This window comes from Hippoglossus hippoglossus, chromosome 14 (genome assembly GCF_009819705.1).
Source record: "Hippoglossus hippoglossus isolate fHipHip1 chromosome 14, fHipHip1.pri, whole genome shotgun sequence".
NCBI classification, from domain to species: Eukaryota; Metazoa; Chordata; class Actinopteri; order Pleuronectiformes; family Pleuronectidae; genus Hippoglossus; species Hippoglossus hippoglossus.
This window is the reverse complement of record NC_047164.1, coordinates 2,405,590-2,416,386: the sequence shown is the minus strand read 5'-3', so window position 1 is coordinate 2,416,386 and position 10,797 is coordinate 2,405,590.

The window sequence follows — 10,797 nt, the reverse complement described above, 5'->3', positions numbered from 1 at the left end:
ACCACGTGCACGACGTCACTCACAGTCCAGAAGGTGATGAGGCTGTTTTCACCAGCTGCAAGTGTCAGATAGAAACACAATCCACCTTCTTTTGTCCACGTGGACAGATGATACGCCGGTAACACCTTCATCAGCTGCTCCGCACAAACCGATGAAGACATCATCGCTCGTGGGTATGACTCCATGTGATACCGGCCACGGAGACTTATTGCCAAAACCTGTTTTCCTGCAGTATATCATCCCTGACGTCTGCACTGCTGCCTCCTGCAATTAGTCTTGTTCTATTTCTTTATTTAGCTGCACCTAAATGTTAAGATTTATATTGTTACAGCACCGGGGCCAGATTTATACCAGCTGTAAGCTGCACCACACCCTCCTCGCTCAAATAAATCTTATTAGAATAGAATAGAATATAATCCTTTTATTGTCACTGCACAGTGTACAACGAAATTTAGCAGCGATCCTTCAGGTGCATAGTTTAAATGGAAAAATAGAAAACAAAAAATAAACAACAACAAGAGGAAAATGCATAAACAGGAAAAAGGTGCAATAAAAAAATAGTAGTATGAGGTAGAATTTAAATATGAAAAACAACGCGGCAGATAGTTATAGCACATAAATCTGTATTTGTACATGTAGTGCATGTAAAAGAAAAATTAAACAGAGTTCAGTTCTCCTATGGCCGAGGGGTAAAAGTCTGACCTAGCTTGATGACGTCTTGAAGCAGCGTGGGATCATGGGAGCTGTCGTCTTCTGATGTGACTCAGGCTCAAATCATGTTTTATTGACGTTATGCAGCAAACGATCATGAATTATCGTGATCCATCACGAGTGAAACGGTGGGAGAACGAAACAGCCGAATGGCAAACAGCACGTTTTTCCTCCACTGCTTGCAGAGATGGGTGAAAACACCGGTGACCAAAATGAAACGCTTCGCTACCTGGAATGAAATTCTGGATTTCTCTGGGTTTGGACATTATTGGAAACATTTTGGATAATGTCAGAGCACAACTTGCAGCTTGTGAGATCAGCTCCTCCACGACTGAACCTCTGGCGACTCTGGAAATGATGCGTTGATGTTTCCCAGTGAAGATCACAACAGCTGAGTCCACGAAGGACACAATGGATCAACATTTTATTCCTGTGTCACATCAGGTGAGTTTATTTGCACGGCAGATTTCAACAAGTCAATTCAAAGCCTTACATGACACATAACATGTATAAAAGGAAACTCCACCTATTTTAGCAATGTGAGGCCAAATTAGTCTCCATTGTCTTCATACCGAACACCTATTGACCTTCAAACAGACAAAGTCTCAGCGTGTCTTCAGACAGAATCATCTCTGACTCACCACAGCTTCATAAAGGCTTCATCAATGAACCCAAGAGGGTGGAGCTCGTTAAGACTAATCAGCTGTGTGAGTATTATGGATTTTCCTCAGAGCTGAATGAGGCTTCAGTTCAAATCACTGGAGTTTTATCTCCAGTTACATCACAACTAAAATAAATTCAAAAAATAAATAAACCCAAAAGTTTATTTGGGACGGATACAATACACAGAGAATTGCACTGCAACAATCCAATGCATCAGAAACTGCTCATTTCTAACGCCTGTCAATAGAAGGGCCTTTAAGACAACAACCAATGTATTTTGTTGTTTTGTATACACATATGTATATATATACACACACACAAATACACACACACATATATACAGTACATGCACACATCTTATCAGCCTCTGGTCCTAATTTTCTAATCCCACCATCCATGCAGCTACTTCCAAGCTGCTGCTCTGCACTGATAAAATCCTGATTTCATATTTAAAGCTAGAAGCTCATTCTTTGGTTAGTTAGTTGAATGAGACGTCCACAGGAGTGTGTGTGTGTTGAAGGAAAACCCGACCTGGTTCTTGTGGTGAAGCACTGATGACTGTCTTCTGCGGAGAGTATCGAAGGTAAAGCAGGCAACGGGATCTGAAAAGTAAATCTAATTCTCCTCCTGATGTATAGAACATATCTTCATTTCCTCCAGATACCAGAGACATGTGCGAGTCGGTCTCAGCTGTCAATCATAACGTTTCACCCCATCATCAATTAACTAATTGAAACCAAACTTATCAGAAACTCGGAAAAAACATATTTTTAGTTTGGTGCATGTCCCATCCACTAACATGGAGGAGGCACGGTTCATAAACTGCCATAAGGGGGAAATTGAGATGTTTTGGCTTCATTTGTTTTTATGTTGCCCAGCTTTTTTCTGCAGTTTATATTTCGCACTTATTAATTTTGAACGATCAACAGTGAATAAGAAAACTCCTGTGGTGTCAGTTGCTGTGTCAGTTGCAGCTGGAAGTTGCCGTCAGCTGCTGACGCACCTGTCAAACCTCACGGGAACATTGTGTCACCACCGGAGTGAAAACATGCCACTGAGGTGTTTTACGGTCTGACCGGCTCGCTGCCGTCAAACACGAGGCCTGATCCCGAACCGTGAGAAAAGTCAGCGCTGATGCAGATTCTGTTTATACTGAATATAATAACAGGATCTCCTCCGATCTGGTTTGGTTGGTCCCACTGGTTGGGCCACATACCTGCAGACTGTAACCATCCCACAGTGAAACATGGCAAGCTGAGAAAAAAGAGAGCTCGTACAATAAATGTGAGAGTTCAAATAAGGATGGACGGTAGAAATTCCAAGACGAAGGTTATAGGGTTTTTATACAACTGATGACGTCACCCGTCTCCAGCTCTGAGTGGTTCAGTCCAACAGTTGGCTGATCCATTCATCTTCTGACTGGTGTTATAGATTAGCTTCATTTGGAGGAACTGTTGAAATGCAAACAGGGGGGCCCAAAGCCAAAGGGACCTGGGGCCCCTGCCTCACGTTTCCAACCCCACAGTCTAGACAGCCAATCTTAGAATTTAAGGCTCGTTGCTGTGCACTAATCAGCCGTTCTTTGGGGGGGGGGGGGGGGCCCTCTCAGCTGAGGGCCCCGGGTGATTGCATGTGTTGCCGACCCTGTTGTGAAGCCCCTGGATCTGAATTATGGGGCACGATTATAAAATTAAATTTTCAAGTAAGAATAAAACTGCTTTCAGAGCATTTTCCTGAATTCTTCTCGAGGGGCGAGGGATGAAAATGTCGGAGTCAGCTGCTCCAGACATTTCTCAGAACTTTAGTTTAGTAAAATGTTGGAAAGGAGGACACGTGTAAAGCTTTTTATTTCTCTTCATTAACTTTAATTTATAAACTTTTCCTATTTTCAAATATCAAGGTCAGGTCACTAGATTTACAAGATTTGGATAAAAAAAATCACAGGAGGTTTAGATTCTATTCAAATCAAATATTTCCATGTTTGTAAAACTCAATGCATAAACATCCAGAATATCCGTGAGAACGTTGTTGATGTAAGAGCAGATTATTTTTTGATTACTGTGTTTTGCTCCAGGCGTGTTCCTTCTTCTTGCTTTTATAACCTTGCATCACACTCAACTATCATAAGTATGTAAAAGTAATCAAAAGAGTCACTGATGCAGTAAATAGATCCCATGAATTATGACGCTTGAAAAAAACAAACAAAGAAAACACAAGCTCAATTCTCACGTATCTACTGAATTGTATTCTCTGCTTTTTACATTGAAGTTGAATGAAAACAACTTTTAATGACCTGATAAATGGAGGATTTCCCCCTTGTGCTGCTGAAACTCTGTATCAGGTGTCAAAATAAAAAGTAAAATCAAACTAATAATCCTTCAGGCTGCAGCTCGGCACAAAAACAGAACCTGCTCAACCACTTCATTGTGTAAAGAGTCAATTAGTGTAGTGCACTTATAGTGTGTGTGTGTGTGTGCGTGTGTGTGTGTGCGTGCGTGTGTGTGTGTGTGTGTGTGTGTGTGTGTGTGTGTGTGTGTGTGTCTGTGTGTGTGTGTGTTTGTGTGAAAGCCATAGTAAACATAAAGAACTAAAAGGAAAAACACTCAATTAGACGTGAATGGAGTTTTTTTTTATTCTTTATCACCTGATCAGCAGGGAAAGCCACATCTGAGGATGAGAAGAAACTTGATACGCTGCATTCCTCCCTCTCTCTCTCTCTCTCTCTCTCTCTCTCTCTCTCTCTCTCTCTCTCTGTCTCTCTCTCTCTCTCTCTCTCTCTCTCTCTCTCTCTCTCTCTCTCTCTCTCTCTCTCTCTCTCTCTCTCTCCCTCCCTCTGTCTGTCTGTCTCTCTCTCCAGCAGCAGTGTGTTGTCATAGGAAGAGAGGGCAGATGAGGTCTCCACGCTCAGCAGGTTGAAGCCCTCAACATCACGAGAGACAAGGATGCAAATATGGACACACACACACACACACACACACACACACACACACACACACACACACACACACACACACACACACACACACACACACACACACACACATCCTGCAAGTACATCTGCAAGAAACCTATAAATATGTAGATAAATTACACTTCCTCAAAAGCGAAGCCAAGTCATGTTGATCTCCCCCTGGTGGCTGGCAGCTGTATAGATCATAAAGCCCCCCCCCCCCCCCCCCCCCCCCCCCTCTCCATGTTAGCAGATGGGACAAGGACCAAACTAAGTCCAATGTCAAATAACGCACGTTGACTCTCGGGCTGACTCTCGCTCTGCGTTGGTGTTCAGGATATTTTGGCTTCATCTCTGGTTTGTGGGAGGAAGTGGAGACAGGTCGTCCATCTTTACTCACAGTCAATCATCAACACGGTTCATTTCCTGGGACACAATCTGTCACAACAGAGCAGATACACGTGCCCAGTCGCTGGGTTCCAGCACGGTCACAGTTATGCACATGACTGAAGGGAAAGTTTTTCTGACTGATGACAAACAGACAAAAAAACTCACTGAGGGATTACATTTCATGTCGGCTCATGTCTGCCATCAGAGAGTATCAGAGAGAAACCGCTGATCTGACCAATGTGTCGCACTTTCGTTTGAGAAAATAATCGTATTTAACCATTTCGAACAAACAGTACTGAAATAAAAACTCTCAGCTTTTAGTAAAACAGTGTCACTCACTCTCTCTCTCTCCTTGTTTCCTATTGTTCTGGACTGTGTTGTATTAAAAACTAACTCAAAGTTTCCTACAGCTACAGGACCTAAGTTTATATTCTGATGGAAGATGGTGGTGCAGTTTGCAGCGTCTCCTCAAAGCCAGAACTTGCTGACTGGAAACTTGTGCACTCACATCTTTGCCCCTGAGGCAGGACGCTGCATGAATCACCACCTGCTTCCCTTCGACACCAGGGTCGAGGCTGCAGGTCGTCATGCAGCCGTTTCATTGAAACTGGAAAAATGATGGATGCGGCCAGAACCGACTCCAGACCCTAAATAATAATCCATCACCTGCAGGAACTGTAGAAAAACAGCATTTTGAAAACTACTTTGCTTCTACTTTACTAACTTTGTTTTCAAGCTTGAGAACTCTCTGCATCATGGCGGTGAGGACGTGTCCTGATCTGTGTTGCTCTTGGACCCAGAAATCATCATTCATCAATGTCTTTGTCTTTGATGTGTCACTGTCATCGGCAGAAACCTATTCATGTCGTGTGTTGAATAAACAGGTGATAACAGAACAAGTGTTATCAAATACGATTTCACAATGTGTTCCGCAGAAACTGACTCAATAAGAAAGTATTTGTTATCATTACATTTTTTTTTCATGTGAATTACAAGTTAACTGGATGTTTTTCTTTGAAAACAAAGAAACCTGTTTTTGTGATGATGGATTTGAAATCGGAAATCCATCTTCTGGCTTTGATGCTTAAACTTCTAACGAAGTCCAACAGAGACGAAGAGTTACCCGATCAAGCTAACCCCACGTGACACAGAGGTCAAACTTCTACACATGTTTATGAGCATTTTGAATTCACCAGCTTGTCCTCTGTTAAAATGAGGTCAGAGTTTGACCTGCTTGTTGTTCTGATTTGAGGCGTTCATGTGAGTTCGAGAATGAAGTAAAGTCCTTATTGGTAAGTCTCACCATTCCGCAGCCGTCTTGGTTGTGCACATGGAGCTATCTTGGGATAACAAGTGAAGATAGAGCCTCCAGATAGTAGACGGGTGTGGGCCGATTCAGGCAATGATGCGGCAAAAATGGGTGTGAGCCTAAAGTTGCCAAAGTGGTGAAAGGTGAAATGGCCCAAATGGCACAAAACAAACCTGGGCCACCTTTGGCACCTTTTAGTTGACACCCTGTGTCTCACTTGTGGCCCAGATGTGGCAAACAGAAGTGGACCGGGCTAAGTGGGCCGAATCAGGGCCAAAACTATTTAGCTACGAGGGCCAAAAGTGCATGTAAATAGAATCAGCAGTTGAGTCACTTAAGCCCAGAATTCAGTTTAAAAGTCCTTCACTCCCAGATAAAGGTGAAAATGTGGGATGTGTGTCAGGTTATAATTTGCTTCCTTCACCTCCCCGACACTTGTTTCACACCAGCCTGCATCCAGGGCACTTCCTCCTGGATTACCAGTAAACCTCACTGGGCTTAATACAAACCAGGACTTCTGGTCTGACCAGTTTGTAGGTAAACGTCACATCTGATCGGTATTTCTAGAAAAACGTTTGACTAATACGTTTGTGTTTCATAATGATTCATGGGAGAAAGTATGGTGACCACATAAGAACTGGGTAATAAAGATAGTGATATTGTGATGATGATGATGATGATGATGATGATAGTGACGGGAGGAAGGCTGTCTGTTGCAGTTGAGTGGCCGTGCTGTGAATGGAGGGTGTGATTAAAAGGCAGCCCTCTGATTGGCTGTGTGGATGCGGAGGCCTCGTATTGACCGAGGGAGGAAGCCGTGAACAGCCTCTAATTGTTCTCAGGAATCATGTTATAAAAAGGTAAGAGCTTAAGCAATTGATCTGAGTAAACTCAGGCGTCACTGATCTACAGTGTGTGCAGAGGTGAGCGCTCGGCAGGTCCAAGGTGGAAGGAGAGGAGGAGGAGACGCCGGGGTTTTAGAGCCGGTGCAATACTCTGCTTTATGTTTCTGGGTCTTACACAAACTGTCACACACTGTTTTGTGTTGTTTGTTGCTGTAGAACTTTGGCCCAAGAAGAATTTCCCCATGGGAACAATAACTTATGTTTTAATTTGATTTGAGAAAGTTGCAAAAGAGGCATAAACCAACACAGTACTTCAGCAGCATCATCGTGATTTATTTCTTAATAAATGAACAAATGTTAAAGCTGCACTAATCAATGTTTGTTTATCAGGAGGTGGATCAAATGAATCAGTTATAATCCACTTCTGCACTTCCTCCCAGCTCCACGTAGCATTCCAGCATCATTCAGCTCATTATTTAGGTTTTCAATGTGTAATATTACTGTTTCGGGTCAGTCTCCCCCCCCCCCCCCCGCCTGCACACAGAAATGTACAGAGATAGAGATCGATGACAGAATTCTAAATTCAGGTCGGAAGGTCATCGGATATGTTTACGGTCAGAGATGAAGCGAGAGGAGAACAATGAGTAATGAGGCGTTGGAAGCTAAAAAAGAATCATAGTTTCTGTGGGAGAATTATAATTAAAATACGTGTAAGTGGACCTTGAGTTCGACATTTATTGTGAAATCAAACTTTCAAGAAGTAACAAAAAAAATTAAAAATAAAGGAACAGAGGAATTTTCAACCCAGGATCTTCTAGAAGTTTCTTATTTTCTCTGGAATCATTTTTATTCAATCACATTTACTGTAAATTACTTTCATCCGTATCATTACCACTGGTTTTTTTTCTTCCTGATGACGCAGAAGTCCACCTCTGAGATCACTTTATTGTTTGACGTGTTTTAAGGGGCTAAGTCAGACAGTTTATTACAGGCTTTATCGTATCTCTACAAACTACAGGGCCTGGAGCCTTCACATTACTCAGCAGCGGTGAGATCACGTCCGTGGCTCCGGGTAGTTTAACGCAATGTGCAGGCTAAACACAAACCCTGGAATCTTCAGGATAAAAGACAAGTTTACTTATTTAAAATCTGTAGAATCTGTAGTTTCTCATCCAGATTTTGCTCCATTTGTTTTATCAGCAGCTTGATAAGTGACACAGTTTACGATACAGTTTAAGATACAGTTTATTACCGTCGCTGTAATCGAGAGACGTCTCTAAATCTGTGAGATGTAAATGTGCTGAGATTTACTTTTCTTTTAAAAGACGTACGGTAAATCTGCAAAGATGAGAAAACATGTTAAACCACTGACGACACTGAACGTCTCATCAGGACGGAACTAGAGTAGTTTATGGACGTAGATCACTGCAATGTAATGTTCTTATTCAGAAAAAAAGTAGGTTTGGCTTCATTTTAAACAAAATACTTTTAAATTTTTTATCGGAAAACAAAATCCTCAATTAAAAACATGATAAAAAGAAAGTTGTCTTTTCTTCTGCAGGTAGACGATCAGTTTGAAATGATTCCTGTTCAGGTATTTCAAGTGCTTCAGTGGAAAAGAGGAAGCCGGAAGTGTGTTTCACAACCTGAGCGCCTGGTCCTGGGTTATCCTACAGGATCTGTGACCATATTTGGGTTTACAGGAAGTCCTGGAATTCCGTCCGGTGAGATAGGAGCCAGATTGTGACATCATCACTGTGCAGAGGGACGGAGACGTGCAGGTTTTACTGTAGCTGATAAAAAGAACTGCTGAGGCAACTCACACTGTTTCACCACACTGAGCCTCGAAGATTCAACCGCCGTGCAATCCCAGAGTTACTGGTTTTAAACACACATGCATGTTTCTGACCACTGACACGTTGAGCTCCTGCTCTCAGCGACAGATTCATCACCAGCAGAGCAGCAGATTGTCGACTGTTATTTTAACCCCCGAGGACAGAAAGCTCCCACAGTATCACGTTACCCCTCCACCTGCCTGAGAGCGAGAGGCCGGCCGGCTGGGGGGGGGGGGGGGGGGGGGGGGGGGGAGGTGAGGGACGACTCCTCGCTGAAAAGAGAGGTGGGCTGAGCCGAGCTTCTCATTGTTGGTGTACAAAGTGGAAAACCGCCCCCACAGGGTCAGAGAGATTCAGACAAATGTGCTGCTTCCCCCTGTCCCGCTGAGCGGCGTCTTCCCAGCAGCCACCTGGTTGTCTCTGAGACGCGGCAGGTTGGGTAGAGGCCGATTCTGTATAATGTACAGATGATATCTAAATATGGAGGTTTATATTCTGCTTTATTAGTAATTATGTGATAATGGGGGTTTTGTCATTTTTCTAGTATGAACATGCGGCACAGACTAATCTCTGGAGACTGAAAGGACACGGTTACATTAGGGACCTTTCGTCAGCTGCACTGAACTCTGGAGATCCTCCTGTATGTGTGAGTGCAAATGTCCGAGCGAGACCCTCAGGACTTTCTCCAGCCGGCCTCCGACTAAAAGGTCCAAAGAATGTCTGAAGGAGACGACAGCAGGATTGTTGAGGTTTATTACACGTGACAGATGCAAGAGAACAAATAAACAACAATAAGAAAACAAATCGGAGACATACACGTAGAAGACATCGTCTAGTAGTTGTCAAGAGAGCTCTTGGTGATAAGAGCCGACGTCGGTGTTACTTCGTGACATCTCTCCTCTGCCTGCTGCTCAACCCGTCACCTGAACGCCCGGGAGAGATCGTGTTGTTGAGAATCTCCTGCTCATGTATGAAATGCAAACTCCGAGAGAAAGTCCTGACCCGATTCTGTGGACATCCTCCAGAGGGGATGTCTGAAAACCGTCCATCCTCAGCTCAACCTCCTCCCACTTCTCTTAATCTCTTCATCATATTTACTATGTTTACACTTCTCCAGCCTCGCAGAAGGAGACAGGATCACAGTTCTTCTGATTTTAAATATAGAAACAAAAGGTAAACGTGAGTAACTCCACACGTTTCTGTTCAGGCATCGATAACGCAATCAAATAAATGAAGTCTAAGTCAACTACTTGTGATGCACTGTGTAAATATGTGAAATAATCATTGTGACTGGCAGGAAACCTGTGGAGCAGTTATCAGAGGTCGATGATTCACTTTGAATCAAACATTGTAAAACGTCTGTTGGCACGCAAACACAAACACACACACACACACACACAAACACACACACCAACACACACATCTACACACTATATTTTGGCATCTCCAGTGTTGGTCAGCGTCAGGTTCTCTGGTTCTCGTCACCGTGTCAATAGAAGCACCAGGAACAACAATGTAAACCGATGCGCCAGCAAGTGACGGATAAATGGGGCTTCAATTACTGGCAGGTAAACCTGGAGACCTGAGACGTGTGTGTGTGTGTGTGTGTTCCTCAGGTTGTGTATTTGTGGGAAGCAGTGTGTTTGTTTGTGTGTGTGTGTGTGTGTGTGTGTGTGTGTAGTGATGTTATCAGTGTGAAAACCTGTTGGTGCACTCACAGGTTTGTTCTGTGGAATTACAGAACTCCATACTGTGTTTCAGTGGGCGGCACGACGGCTCCCAAACGTGAAGCCAAATCATCTGGACCGCCCCCTGGTGGCTGGCGGCAGTACTGGTTATAAACCCCTCCTCTATGTTAAAGGATGGGACATGGACCAAACCTAAAAAAAAGTACACATTAAAAAGGGTTTTCTCTAAGATGGTGTTTGTCATTTTAGTTTGTGTTTGTTCAAGGGTTCACATTTCTGATAAGTTTGGTTTTTATTTGTTATTTGATGATATGAAAACGGGCTGAGACGTCTTGATTGACAGCTGAGACTGACTCCTGATTGGCTGAGCTTGTGTATTGAGGCGACAGCGACCGTGTCCGAGATG